This window comes from Cibotium barometz, chromosome 2 (genome assembly GCF_041138505.1).
Source record: "Cibotium barometz isolate CiBa-2024 chromosome 2, ASM4113850v1, whole genome shotgun sequence".
Classification (NCBI taxonomy): domain Eukaryota; kingdom Viridiplantae; phylum Streptophyta; class Polypodiopsida; order Cyatheales; family Cibotiaceae; genus Cibotium; species Cibotium barometz.
Genome location: NC_141047.1, coordinates 40,335,288 through 40,351,217, shown reverse-complemented (window position 1 = coordinate 40,351,217; position 15,930 = coordinate 40,335,288).

Below are 15,930 nucleotides of genomic sequence, written 5' to 3'. Positions count from 1 at the left end.
CTGAGCCACAAAATTGAATTGGCTTAGGTAAAGCACATGTCGATAATGTTGCAAGGACATGACTCCATTCTAGGGGATCAATTAAGTGCTCAGGGAAGGGTTGTGGAATGTATGCCTCATCTGATACACTTCGATTACCCTTAAGTCTCTCAGTGTTGGAATCCCTACATGAGGCTCCACACATCCACAGATCTTCTCGCCCATCAATGTAACTCTTGAGCCCTCAGATGAAGCAGAATCAAACTCATCTATTGGAGACCTTGTTACATCACGATATGAGTGATTCTTTAGGTTGACCCTTGTGATGATAGAATCATGTCGGAGGTATAAATAATTGTATCCCCAATCTTGAATCATTTGAAATTGTCGCATGAATGGTCTACCCAATATCACTTCATAGTTTAGATGTTTTCCAAAATCCACTACTGCAAATGTGTGCTCATATTCAATCCCACATGTGGTGACCAATATGTTCTCTAGTAGCCCAATGGGATGTTCTAAGCTTCCATCTGCCAGCTGCAAGTGCATTCTGGTACTCCTAATAGCTGGTTTGCTCCACTTTTCCCAAATGGTCCTTGTCACAATGCCCACTCCTGCACCACTGTCAAGTATTGTAGTTGAAGCTACTTTTCGTACTTCTAATGGGAGGGTAGCATTTCCCTGATCGTCCTCACAAAATTTTCCTACTTTGTTGATAGGAACTGGCATAACATGTTTTGTCTCAGGGTGTATAGTACAGTGATGGTGACCCTTTTGTAGCAATACCTGCTCTGACAAACATGTGGCAATATCATTCCACAACTCAGGTCGAAGCTTTATCAAATCAAGCAAAGGTAAGGTACAAGCCACTGGTGCTGACAAAATAGCTTGCACGATACCCATATCCACCCATCTCCTTTGTCAACCTTCTATGCATGGAGGGTATCCTCAAGGTTTGAGAACAGTTCTCATATTCTCCCAAATAAGATGGTAAGGTTTTCATTGTATGCTTACTTCTAGGAGAAACAATTGTTTGAACTTTCTCCTGGATGCTTGGGCGTCTAAAGTTGTTTTCAGTGCCCCTAGTAAAATCCACTTCAGAGAATGGAGGTGAAATAATAGAGGACATATTCTCATTAACCTTCTCATGAACTGCTGCCCACATCTCATTTGCCATGTCCTCGTTAGCATTAATAACTTCATCATTGCATGGGAAGGCAAGGCTAGGTGGAAGGCAAGGCTAGGTGGTGGCAGAATACCTTCTTTAAATGGGGTGGCAATTGTTGCAGACTTCTCGCTATGAGCTTGTGAGATCAGCTCACTTTTCATTTCCCAACTTGATGACACTTCTGGTATGGTTTCTAATGTTGGCTTAAGAGAGGTTGGGCCTCGAGGGATAGGTGGAGGTGGGCCCTCAAGTATTGATTGAGCTTCCCTAATGAGTTGCTGATGTACAGCTAGATTGATCTTCTCCTCTCACGAGGGTTTGGGTATTCTTGAAGCTTCTTGGGTAGCTCAGATAAAGCTGCAATGCGACTTCTATGAGCATCAATGATGGCATCTAGAGTCTCGTTCACCTTATCCACAAAAACAGAACCCCCAGAACTATCCTCGGTTGTACTAGCCTCATCTTGTTTAGCACTAGGCCCAGGTTGAGGTTGATGCTCCTCATGCACTTCTTGGGATGTAAACGCTTGATCCTTCATGTTTTGTTTAGAGACTTCTTGAGAACTAGTGGATGCACTCTTAGTTTTCTTGTTGCGGTTCTTTTTCCTCCTAGTGGTCCTTTTTCTATTGGAATGTAGGGTCTTGTCCACTAGATTTGCCTTTGCATCCCTAGTTCGAGATGTCTCATCAGTCTGCATTTCGGCATTTCGTGTCTGTGATCTAGTCATGACTCTAAGTGGCACGACATCCTCATTCTCTGATGAAGGTGTGGTTTCAGCAAACAATCCTTTGGAAAGTGTTCTACACAACACCCTAGACAATATCTTTCAATTGGTGGAAACTATGGTACTGTTGTATTGGATCGAGCTGCTTGCCTTGGGCGATGTGGACAATCACGAGCCCAACGGGGTTCCCCACACTAACAGGGGCCCATTAGTTTGGCTTCTACTTTCCTTTGCTGCCATTGACCTGAGGGGCCTGGAGTCCTAGGTTGGTAGCTGCCTAGCAACATCAAAGAATTTTGTTCCCCTGGTTGAGCCTCCACCAATGCTTGGCTTGGATATGCGGGACTTTCAAAGAGATTTTCCTTGGATGAATATGATGCATATTCCTCCTCTCCACATAGCTTGGGTTTACCAAGTCTCTACACATATTTGAATTGTCGTAGTCAACAACCCTCACAGGAGCAGTCCCAGGAGCAGGAGGTTGAGCTCCAAGTACAGGTCGTGTTTGCTCTTGTGCCATTGGTGGCTTAAGTTCAAAATTAGTATACTGTTGATGCATTTGTGGAGCCACTGCACCCCTTTGCTGCTCACGCTCCTGTCTCATTCTTGCAATGCGAGTACATTCCTATGTGGTGTGGGTAAAGTTCCAAGCACAAGCCTGGCACCACTTCTTTGTGGGTTGGTTTGTGACTATAGGAGAAAAGGTATTACATTCTTCGGTTTTATGGTTACCGCCACATGCTCCACAAAGATGAAGACCTGTAGGTAGTACACTCCTCATTTGCTCTGCTGCTGTTGTTGTGGCTGCATGGGTGGGCGATAGGTTTGTCCCAATCTCCTTAGTACTAGGTTAGCTATGTGGTCTGGATTTACTAGTGCGCTAGACCCTGAACTTTGGTCATCACCCCACTGATCTGTAGGTTTCACCTCAGGGCCAGTACCATCTTGGAATTTGAAGTTATCTGTGAAATCCATAGCATCATGGCAACACTCATTGAAATTTGTATGCTTCTTTGCATAGAGATGTGTGTGCAGTGTTGAATTTTTGAGTCCTTTTAAGAAGAGAGAAATTAATCGACTCTGGGTGGGCTTCTCATCTTCTGGGCAACGATTAATGTACTGCTTCATCCTATTTACATAGTCTCTAACACCCTCAGTCTCGCCTTGCTTGAAAGAGTAGATGTTTGCTACCGTGTCATGTTGAATCCCCATCAAGGAAAAAGCAGTAATGAATCTCTCTTTCAAAACTCGTAAAGAAGATTTGTCTGAAGCCTCTAGTGCCTGAAACCAAGCAAGGGCCTTTCCCTCAAGAGTGAGCCCAAATCCTTCAATTTGCGTATGCTTGTCAGTCACTTGCTTAGCTCGGACTGCTTGCCTAAATGCTGCTACATGGTCATATGGATCTCCCGACCCTTCGTACTTCTTTACCAGTTTCTGAAGAGTTGATGGCCTTACTTGTCTTGAATACTCATCATAGGGTCTACGGCCTCTCACTCTCAGTGGGAACTGTTCCTCTCTTTGGTAAGATGGTCCACATGCATCCCAAATTGGTGTGGGTCCCCTATTACCTGCCTCACCAACCCCCTCCAAAGATCTTGTTACCCGCATTTCAGGAGGTGCATTTATGGGAGGCCGAGTTGGCTCCCCTACCCTCCGATTGTCATAGTGAGAAAAACGTTGTTGTGGTGTGATGTGTGGTCGCACTTTTGGTGTAGGATAATATCTTGGTGCTAGAGTTGGGCTACTTGTAGTGGTCCACTTTGATGTTGAGGGTCCCTCTCTAGTGAACTCTCGTAGGGGAGGGGCAATAGTTTCTCCAAGAAAGGCTGTCTCTCCTGGTTTAGCTGTAGAACACTTCCATGAATAATGGTTGTCCTTTCCACGTGAGCTCTCGAATCTCCTTCCAATCTAAGGTTTGGTATTCATTGGCCCATTTATCAACAATTCGGTTCATGTGTCCTGCAAGCTTCTCGACTACCACCACAAGTGCTAGAGGAAGATCTAGCTCTGGCAATCTAGTTGTGGCATAATATCCTTCTAAAGAGTCCTTACAGACCTCTTGAAGTGGGTCATCCTAAAAGACCTTTGTCACTGGAATTTGTCGTACAAACTCCCATTGGTTCTCAGCCCCCAGATCCATTTTGCTCTCGCCTTTACTGTCCCTTTCCAAATTTAGATCTACACAAAGTAAATCATCTATGGATGGCTTTGAGGACTGGGCATTGGATGGTCCAGGCATGTCTGGCTCAATGAGCCAATCATCTCTAGACTCCCTTGCTCTGGAAGGCTTTGATAAGTCTAAGAACTCACTTTTAGAGAGCTCCCCTAATTTGTCCACATTCTCTAGATGATAGGTGACTTCGTAGAGCGAACACCATCCCCACCCATGTACATGTTACCCTGGTCATTGACTAGAGGTGCTCTATCAAGCTCTGAGAAAAAGTCTGCGATCTTAACGAGATACCGTTGTTGTGGATCCCTAAAGATCTCAGCTCCTTGAGCATTCGTGTAGACATATTGAAGTCTCACATTGAGTGGTAACCCCATGGTGTCGGCTTCAAATGGATTAAAAGATCTTGTGGGTGTCCTATTTGGGGCTAAGGGATGACTATTTGACGGCCCTAGATTGTCCATAGACAATGAGCTAGTTGTCCTGGAAAGGGTATCAGATTGGGATTCGGAAAAGTCAAATATGCAAGCATCATTCTCTCAAAAAAAAAATCCAATGATATCAATAGCATTTTTCCCAAGATATTTTGATAGCATACATCAGTCCAAGGAGGTAGAAGTTCACCAAAAAAATCATTTTCCTTTCCTAGAATTTTTTCCAAACAAAGTTGTATAAAATCAACAAAAGTAACGCGTATTATCAAAACTCAATCACGCCACTAAAAAAAATTGTAGCCCTATCAATGAGAATGTTGATTATTGGTTTTCAGGCTTGAGATGAGATAAATAAGCCATAATTTGATGTGTATGACACTAACTTAGCCTCCACTTAAGTAGGTTCTTATCACCTAGTTCTAAAAAAACTGTAAAAAACAAAAATACAAAATTGATCATCTTTTTTCAAAAACTAATCATAACTATGCTTGCACAAGTAGTCTACACCTATAGTTACAACAAATAATGCACTTACACAGCTTTCCCCTTTGATGAAAATCAAAATTAGGCTCATAATTAAACATTTTACGTATTAAAAACAGGTTGCGCAAAAGGCCATGTATGAGAAGAGGCCCAAAAAGTGGCTCTAAAGTTTTGGAAAATTCAAAACAAAGTAGTATTTACCCTATATAACATGGGTGCACCTCAAGTTTTACATTATTAGCTTGCATATGGAAGGAGAAAAATTCATGCTCCACCTGTATAAAAAACATCATTTCAATATTAGCGAGTCAAAAATTTATCCAATAATTATTGTTTGATGATTCCAAGATTTAGTTTACATCATGGACTTTCCATCAAGCCAAGTTTCATGATCAAACTATGTCCCTTCTAAAAGTTATGTACAAATTACTACTATTTTGAAAACAGCAAAAATCATGCGTTTTATCAGCATGTGTCTAAGAAAATTAAAATATTGCCTTGCAAAAGCTAAGAAAAGTGCAATTTAAAAAATCTCAAATTTTTTTTTGGGTCTTGAGGAACATCTGTGGATGTTAAGCATTTCAAAACTCTTAATAGATTGCCCACAAAAATTCAAGAAAAATGCTAACTTTCAGGACACTTTAGTGTCCTCAGGACACTTTAGTGTCCAATTACAGAACTAGTGTTAAGTTTGTAACAAAGCTTTAGTTAAAAGTTTAAACAGGCACTATCATTGCTATAGGTTCCATTATAAACTCATAGAAGCTCATGTGGATGGAGAGTGGTCGCAAACACATGCAGATATATGCAATCAAAATTTCCAGTAGACAAATCAAAAGAGTAGCTCTGTGAGTATTTTTGATTGACACATCAAAAAGAGTTGTAAAAAATTCAAATATTTTCTTTAAACTTTAATATCCTAATATATAATAAGGTTTTGGTCATGATTCACAACTTCATGTTATACAGACACATACATTTGGTGGGTGAGAGAAAATGCAATCTGACTAATGCTCGATAATCATGTGAATATTCTTGCAGATCCAGATTCACCCACCATCAAATCCACCTATGATGGAAAAGAAGCCATTGAAAAGGAAAGGACCTATGATGTCTCCGTTAAAATTTTGGAAGAAGAAAATGATAGATGCAGAGAAGGGAAAGGCTTCTCGAAAAAAAAACAATCTAAGGACAAAGATGCCAAGTCAAAAAAAACGTCTAAGAAATCGCAATACAAGCCAACCAAGGAAGGCGAAGAGGCCAAGGCTTCTATGGACACTGACCCTCCAAAGTAGATAGTTTTCTATTCTCATACATTATAACCAACCAATTTGTATAGATAATACCATTGTAATAAATATATTGTTTCTCATTTTAAATTATTCATTTTGACTTAATATGTTGAATAACTATTTTTCAAAATGAATCGACAAGACAAGATAGATGGGTGCAAAATTATATTGTATTAAGAAAACTTTAGGATTATGGGGGCAAACATTTCATGCAACTAAAAGTATTTTCAGACCTTCTTCCCACCATAGCACCATTTACCTTAAATCTGTAGTCTGATGGTATGGCATATCTAATAAAAATTCCAAGGATGTACGCACATCACTCAATGTCCATTTTGTATTTATAGGGACGATTCTATTGTCATCATCACTCAAGTTGATTGTTAGGTCATATTGCACTAATTTTTCCTCTAAATCCAATAGAATCCATGTCCCTCTACTCTAAATCCAATAGAATCCACGTCCCTCTACTCTTTGTCCATCGTCTCTACTCTAAGCTAATGTACAAGGTTTACCAAGAGATGTTGTATGCCATCACCACAGATTCAATCCAAGCATTAAATTTTATAAGATCACCCCTATGGATGACTTCATTCACTTTCCATTCTGCTTCAACTGTATTATCCAAGTCAGACTCAGACATATGTGTACATAGCCACATTTCTTTTGTCCTCTTCATGTTTGTTTGTCGAAAACATGCCACAAATACATGAAGAGGTATAAACCATGATAACCTAATCCTCTTAGAAATCCTTCATGGTTTCATAGACTTCTGAATATCCAAGACAATCTTGGATTTAAATGTTAATAGAGTACCTTTGTCTCGAAAGTCTTAATCTAATGAATTTAGGCTTAGTATAGCCAAACTCTCCAATCTTGTATAGCCAAACTCTCCAGTCTTCCATAAGCTTCTGGTCTTGTAGGGACAATATACTTAACATAGTATAAAAATATATATTAATAAAAAAAGCAGATGGTTGATTGAAAAATAATACTTTCCCAAGATAAGCATGCATGGCTTTGAAAGTCTCGGTGAATGACTCCATAGGTTGCCACTCAATGCTTGTTGATGGAAAAACATCTATCACATACACAACACATGTGAATAAGCCATAGAATTATAAATAACATAAATAAAATTATAAAAAATATCTTACAATGAGCTTGCAATGTAGATGTTGGAGTAGAAGGATGCATCTGCATCTCTCTTGTCATGTACACATGTTGCACCTTTGCCTTCCATCCATCTTTTGCTATCTTCAATTCTAAGATACGTCCTTTCCAATGGTATTGTACTAAGCCTCTTCTTTGCCTTTTTATCCTATGAGGACCTTTGCATGATGGTTGCATAGTCACCCAATTTGCTTAATTTGAAGTTTATGCCATTCCACACACCCTGATCATCTTTGACATTATGAAGAATGCATGATGAAATGGCATTAGGAGTGCGCCTCGGGTTAGACTATTGTCTCAACATTGTTTGATGATGAATAGAGGAGACGATGATACAAAAAGATGACTAGAAAGAGGTACACTCATGGTAGATTAGGGAATTCAAATGCATTTACTCATTTTGGAGGGAACCTAAATTTCAAATTTTCACTTTTTGAAGTACTGACATTTGGCACGTGAGGACATGCCCTTGAAGTTGAAACCCACTAAAGTGATGTTGAAATAGCCGCACTATATCACATTAAAGTGGTGATAACCCACTAAAGTAGCCAAAACTAGTGAAGTTAGTAAAAAGTGAATATGACACCCAATGTCATATTTATGGTTGAATGTCACATTTCTGTTGGTTCAAATATTAATCGAAATCTAGTACAAGTGATTAAAACGTGGCACCTTTTTAAATGTTTTGAGCCCTAATGATGATTAGAGCTCTTGTATGCTTATTACATGTGTGTAAGAGAGACATTGAGTGAGAGGAGGGTCAATTTCCTTGGTGTGCGATCGACAGTGTGGTGAGTGGGTCTCTTGGGTGCTTCTACATGGACAATGCTACCTACGAGAATCCCAAGCAACCTGCTTTCACAAGGTGAGTGACACACCCCGATTTTCATGATTTGTGAGTTGGGCCATAGCATATTGGTTTCTGAGTTGAGTTATTTTGTGCCCTCGAGTGCGGTTGGGAAAAGCCCCATGATATTGGGTTGTTTTCTGCATTCTTTCCATGGCACCAAGGCCTTCCACAAGTGGAGCCACCACCATTTTTGAGAAATAGCCCCACCATATACGGTGTATTTTGAAATCTTGTGAATGGGGGATTTTTCCTGGTGAGCATTTTCTAGACAGCGCTTTTTTGGTATTGGGTGTGGGGATTCCAAAATGATTCCCTCCCCCCTCCATCAAGAGAGAGAGAGGCAAAGAAAGTTGGAGAAAGAGTCATGACATAATTATTTGAGAGGAAGATGGAGAGAGAGAGAGAGAGAGAGAGAGAGGGAGGGAGAGGGAGAGGGAGTGAAAGAGAGAAAAACATGACAACAAATAAAACCAGACCCATTCACATACAACTTTCAAATACAGAACTATTGTACACCATCATCTTTACTTCTATGGGCCTTTCTTGTCCCCTAGGATGAAGGCACAGAATAAGCGAACCGTGTTTATATTCTTTCGCACTGATTTGATAGATGCTTGATGAAAAAGCTAGATTGGTCGTTTTGCTAAAAATAGCAAAATAATAAGAGATGCTTGATGAAAAAGCTAGATTTGGTGGTTTGCTAAAAATAGCAAAATAATAAAAGACGCTTGACAAAGACGAAACCTGTGTGCTCACAAAGACGCTTGACGAAGACGAAACCTGTGTGCTCACACAAAGAACCTGTTTTGCTGTTACAGATGCAGTTTGCCTGAACTGTCATAACTTTTGACTCACAACTCCGTTTGACAAACTTTTTTGATAGGATTCACCAGCACAATACAATCTACGCATTTGGTTTTGGTTTTAAGGATGCGATTAAGAAACAACTCTAATTACAACAAGTTAAGCTATAAAATCATGTAGACAACACATAATCAAAGAACAATCTTGTAAGACATGAAATTATAATCATGAATTCAACAAGAAGACATAGATGCTTCCCTTATAGATGCTCTGATACCATGTTGAAATGTAGAGAGAAAGAGACGAGACAAGAGACACATCATGTACGCTCCCAAAGACTGATTCATATTTGGACAAGATACATATATATAGGTGAGACCAAGTTAGGTAGAGTGATCCATATATAGAGCTCCAACATCTTTCTTCTTTTGAGAGAGAACGGGCGCACCCCAAGGTGAGACACTGGGTCTGACGAATCCTTGCTCTAATACTTGTCTTAACTGTTCCTTAAGTTCTATGGCTTCAGGGACTGACTGAGCTCCGGGGGTTAATTCGATCTCATGATCTACTTCACGAGACGGAGGCATCTCAGTCAGCTCTTTAGGAAATACATATGTATACTCACTTAACCACTTTGGTTCTTTAGCCTTGCATTTTATGTCTATCGGATTCATTTTAACGACATACACAGCTTGCCTCTTTCTGAGCCCTTTTAATAATTTGGAAGCCTTGACTAATTGTAGCACTGGGGATCTGAAAATTCCAATTCCTTGAACTTTATTCCCATGAAGGTCAAGGAAAGAGATGGTTCCTTTGTGACAATGAATGTCAGCCTGATTCTTTTGGAGCCAATCCATTCCAAGGATTCCATCATATATTCCCAGGGGTAGGACTCTGAATTGGCACTCTGTTACATTCCCATCTAGGCTGAATTGAATAAGGTTAGTCTCAAGGTGAGTGAAAAGAATCTTTCCACTGGCTAATTCCACTTGCATAGGTTACCCTGATTTTTGATTTAGGACTAATTTACGCAGACATCCTGGGGAAACAAAAGAATGAGTACTGCCTGAATCAATCAAAAGCTTGAATTTCTTACCCTGGTACTCTGCTGGGGTCTAGAGGACTGAGAATTGATGGTTATTCCCCTGATGATCAATTGATTTGCTTAGATGTGTCCTTTCTCTTCCTCCACTTTCTCAGCTATGGTGACTGCTCTAGCTCTGCTGCTGCAGTCTGAGGTGGAACTCTCTCTCTTTGGTTAATCCAATTCTGGGAGGGAGTTTGGAGACTGCTTTGCATGGAGTTTGCATGCTGAGCTGGCACTCTTCTTGGGTTACCCTGATTCTGGCGCGAGGGACCTTGATTGGACTGATATGAAGGAGTCTGTCTCGGAACTCTGGGACTCGGCTTCCAATTTGAGGCCTCACCTTTGAGTGTAGTGCTAAAGTAATTCATCACATGCCCTTCTTCGACGATGTGTGAGGTCAAACAAGCAATTTTGAAATTGTTTAGATGAGCGGTGGGATCCTCCAACGGTGTCCCATAGAATATGGGGAATGGGATGAGGGGTGCATCAGGACGGGCCAAATTTGGTAGCAAAACCAAAGGTGATTTGACAAATGCGGCACTGCAATGATGGGGTGCTGATGATGTATGGGCACACAAATGTTAAACAAGCTTTGTGCTAAATGACAAAAGGGCGAGATGACACCACAACACCAATGAACGAGACAAGATATAATGTGCAATGTGCCTTGTATATTGAATTTGATGTGCACGTGCTTGATTCATAAAGCAAATTTATGTAGATTTTATATGAGAAAAAGAGAGAGATCTTATCTAGCCACTTCTTCCTTGATGTCGATGAAGCTTTTGCACGCTTGCCGATGATGCTCTCCACGAAAAACAATGCCCTCACGGCCCTCAAGAATTGAATTTTACAATGCTTTCAATTTTTGAATACAAACAACTTACGAGGCTTGCTAACGCGTGACTATGTGTGTGTAAGTGTGCGAAGCTATGCTATTGTTTGCTACCGAGAATCGCACTTGCTTCTTTATTACAAAGATCTTCTCCTCTTTCGCTTCCCTCTTCACATGCAAGGAAAAGAGACAATGTTATTATTCTTATATTTTTTTTCTTTTTCCCCTTGGTCAAGTGAAAGTGGGAACAACCCCTTTTCAATGACACTTTTTTTATAAAGAAAAGCTTAAATCAGCCAAGCTAGGTTGAGTTTTTGTAGAGATGTGATGGTGGCAAGCACAATGCCACCCTTGTCGATGATTCTCGAGCCACATTCAGGTAGGTAGAGGACTTTTCAGAAGAGGGCCTGTAAGAAGCTCACCTCAGCAATGGCCTCCAACCCTATATCAGACACCTTAATGCACCTAGAGAGGTCAAGAGATGTCAGAAAGCTCTCTGTCCTTTTGCGCGTGTGAGGGAGTGTACGACTTCGTCTCCTTCTCCTTCACAATCTCGGCGCGATAGGCTGCAGCTGCGATTAGCAAACCTTGCCTCACTTCTCTTGCTCGCAGCACAAGGGCTGGCCCAGAAAATGGCTGCACTCTCTCTTTGTTCAAGCGCACGCGTGCGGGTTGGCGACGCTTCGATGCAGGCATGCATGGCGACGTCTCGCTTCATACTGCTTGGCTTCAATGCAGGCATGCATGGCGGCGTCTCGCTTCATACTGCTTGGTGGCGATTCATTTCCAATGCCGCTCGTCACTTTTCCCAGCAAGCTAAGGTTTCAAGCTTTAAAAATTAAAGTGGGCCAAGCCCTTAGTCCCACACATGCTTGAGTGCGGCGCCTTGATGCTAGCTTCTTGCTTGCAAAACAATGCTTGTGTGCCTAAACCAAGTGATAGTGGAAGGGCGGGAAAAAAATGCAACATCTCTCTGCTGTTGGGTCAGGAAAATATAAATCCTCGAAATTGCGTGCGAGTCTGACTCGGCTTGTTCGAGTTGTTGCAGTGGAAGAGATGACATGCTCAAAGGCGAACGCAGTCATGTCTTGTGAATACCAGATAAGTATGGAACTTCCATCAATAAAAATAATTTCTTTGATTAAAAATACTTCATTAAAGAAGCTTACGGAATGAAAATACATTATGAAAATACTTTTTTTTTCTGAGTTTTTATTATCAATTTCTGATAAGAATTCATTTATCCTTATTAGCTTTCAACAAAGCTCTGATACCAGCTGTGAGGCCCCCCGCCGCTCGCTCCGAGGCTCCTGCCGGCGGCGGGTGGAAGCAGCGTCGGCCTCACGCGTGGGGTGGGGTCCACACACTCTGAGCCTCGCCCGCGGATGTCTGGGAGGACGAGAGGCTAGCCTGGGCAGCCCAGAAGACTCCCCTCGACCAGAAGGCATGGGTGATTCCGTCAATTGGGAAAAATCTTCTAACGGGAAATTACTCTAACGAGTCAAGTCTTAACTAGATAAACTGATCTGACCAAACCTGACGTTACATGGTCAAATCAAGAAGAGACTTGCACTTGGTTCATGGAATCACCGCTTTTTTTCTCATTTACGAGGCACAGCCGATGATCCCCTCCCATAGAACAAGGTCTTCTCAGGATTTAAAACTAAATAACGTAACTAATCGTATTCAGTTGTTTCTCAGGAATCCGCCGATCCAACCTAACCCCATCCGCAACCACCCGACCACTGAATTGGTGGGATTCCTTTATAAAGATTTGGTTGGGTTTTTGCTCGGGTAGTACCGAGGAAAAGAGTTCCCAAGTCCCTAACCGGCGATTCATGCAAAAATCAAGGTAGGCATACCACACACCCAATATGAACTTGCCATTTATAACAGATTCGACTGGCTTTAAAAACAATCCTTCAATAGAAATCATAATATTTTTGATCATCATTTTTTAAAATTCTGAGTCCATTGTATTACAAAAATGTATCCTCTGAACTCTCCGTTGAAGACCAGTTGGCCAACCAAAATGAGATCCAGTATCAAAATTTGGTTTCCAAAAATCTTTCCTTTTTTTCCATCCGAAATCTTCCTCGACGTACACATGGGTGTCCTAGCAACCGCGAGCCCATGTTCCGCCAGGTCAAAACCCTCTAGGATCCTCCTTAGGTGTCCTAGCACTTCACTCAAGGACCGCTTCGTCAGTCCTCGCCCATCGTACCGGAAGTGCACCATTTTAACCATACCAAGGCTGGTCAAGACCTCGACAAGCTCTGCTGCCAAGCAACGTCCCTTGACGACTCCCTACCAACTGTTCCAATGAACCTCCTCTTAGAAAAACATAAGCCAAATGCTTCCTCCAGCATTTTGGCATAAAACAGTTCTTTGAATGAAAAAAACAGAGGTTCGAATGCAAGTAAAATTCCAGTTTGAGATCAGTTCCGAAGACCTTTTTTCCATAATTCCCAGTTTCATAATGAGGATCCTTGATCTCTCATGAGGGTAATCTACCCATCATTTTGTCCATTTGTCCAACTAGATTCTTGGTGAGTTCGGTCAGGAAAAACTAGTTTAGTTCCGGTAGTCTATTCTTTGGATTTAGTAACTGGAATTGGTCTCACGAAGTTTTTGTCTGATTCAGTTCGAGAGAAGGACAATTAGGTTTACTGTCCGTCCCTCACATAGTCTAACCAAATTCATTCGGTTTAGTTCTACAAGGATTCCCTTAAGATAAACATCTAGTTTTAGGTAAATATCAATTTAGTGATTTTACCAATTAAAATATCCAAACACACTAGCAATTACACTTTTCTCATTTTAATATTTGAATTCCAATATGGTGGGAATTCCTCTTTCATCATTTAAATTTATCTATACAAAAAGATAAATTTAGCTAAAATCCTTCTTTAATTTTTAAATAAAATATACATTATTTTAGCATCACAATTTTTCTCTTACTTCATTGGAATACATGGATTTCCATTGACATGGGGATTACTCTTTTAATATAAAAATGGATTACTAGAAATTCCTCTTTTTCCTAATTAACTATTTATGCATAAACATAAAAAATCAATTTTCCACGATTATAATGAGAATCATTCAATCAATCTAGGATGATTAATTCCTAGAATATGGTAGAAAGTCCTCTTTTCAAAATATAAATGAAAATAATTTATGTGTTTATTCTTAAAAAAATTTGCCATAGCTCCGTTGCTATTACTGATAATTCTCAATAAATTTGAAAAAATAAAGTTTAGTATCATTCATGTGATTAGAATAACCACTAATTGGATCATTATCTAATTATGGATTGATTCTTAATTTTACCATAAATTAAATAGCATAAAAGTATTAAAAAGCCATTATTTTGGCCTCCAATTAGACAAGCATAGAAATTACTTTTAGATTAGAGAAATGCTTCATGAGAAGCTTCATTCGAATTGAGAATAGGTCATAGGAATGACCATTCTTTGGGGGAGAGAGAGAGAAATGCTTAAAAACTATTATAAATTAAGTATAAATAGAAATTTATGTGTTTCTTCATTGCAATACATTAAAGAACTTCAATAGTATTCAAAAGCCATTCAAATTAATGCTTCTCAAGCTTGAGAGGGGTTGAGAGGAGAAACATTTGGAGATTTAAGAAAAAGACTAATGCTTGCTTCAACTTTTCAAAGGATTCCTCACACTCATCAGTCCAATTAAACTTTACAAGAAGTGCATATAATAGTCTGGCTAGGACAGCGTACATGTAGATGAATCGACGATAATAGCCACAATGTCCCATGAATATTTGTACCCCTTTAGGGTTGATAGGCCAAGGTAATGAGACAATGACATCAATTTTATCCATATCTGTTGAAATCCCATTGCGAGAAACAATATGGCCCAAAATTTTCCCTTGTCTTACCATGAATTTGCACTTATCAGGATTCAAGCATATACAATAAACTTGACACTTTTGAAACACAAGTCTGAGGTGTTCTATATGATCATCACGCTCTTGTGAGTGAACACATAAATCATCCATGAAGATCTCAAGAAATTGCCTAAGGTACTCCTTGAATACATGACTCATTAACCGCTGAAAGGTTGCTGGTGCATTTGTTAGACCAAATGGCATAACACGATAGGCAAAGATGCCATCTTCAGTAGCAAAGGCTGTCTTGTGTTGATCCTTTGGATAAATTGACACTTGATTGTAACCAGAGAATCCATCCAAGAAACTATATGCCTTTTTCCCTACAACTCGTTCCAAAACATGATCCATGATTGGAAGGGAGTAATGATCACGTACAGTAGCTGCATTTACCTTCTTGAGGTTTACACATACTTGAAGTTTTCCATTTTTCTTGGACACCACTACAATAGGGGAGACCCATTCAGTGTGTTCAATCTCATAGATAAATTCTGCCTCTAAGAGCTTGTCTATTTCTTCTTTTATCTTTCGTGCAAAATTCTCATTGTAAGTATAAGGACGTTGCTTGGAAGGCTTTGCATCCTCTCGCAATGGAATTGTATGCTGACATATGCTTGGATCAACTCCTTTGAGGTCTTTATAACTCCAAGCAAAAACATCGCGATACTCCTTTATTGTTTGAATTAATAACTTCTCCTCATCTAAGGACAAGTCTGTGGCAATCCACACATAGCGAGGCTCTTCTCCTGGCTTAGCAATATCAATCTTTTTTGCATCTTTTGGACCATCATATGAAACCCCTGGCATGCTTGGCTTTTGTCGCATGGGCTATTGAAGAACAATCTTCTGATCTTGAAGAGTGTACTGTGTGAAGTTGGGGGGAACATTGAGACCTTGTTCTTGTCCACTTGAGTCATCTCACTAATTGAAGACCATGCGGTTTTGAACTCTCTTTTGCAATCTTGCATCAGAGTTTTTTGTTCAACCGTTACCTTTGCACTTCCGA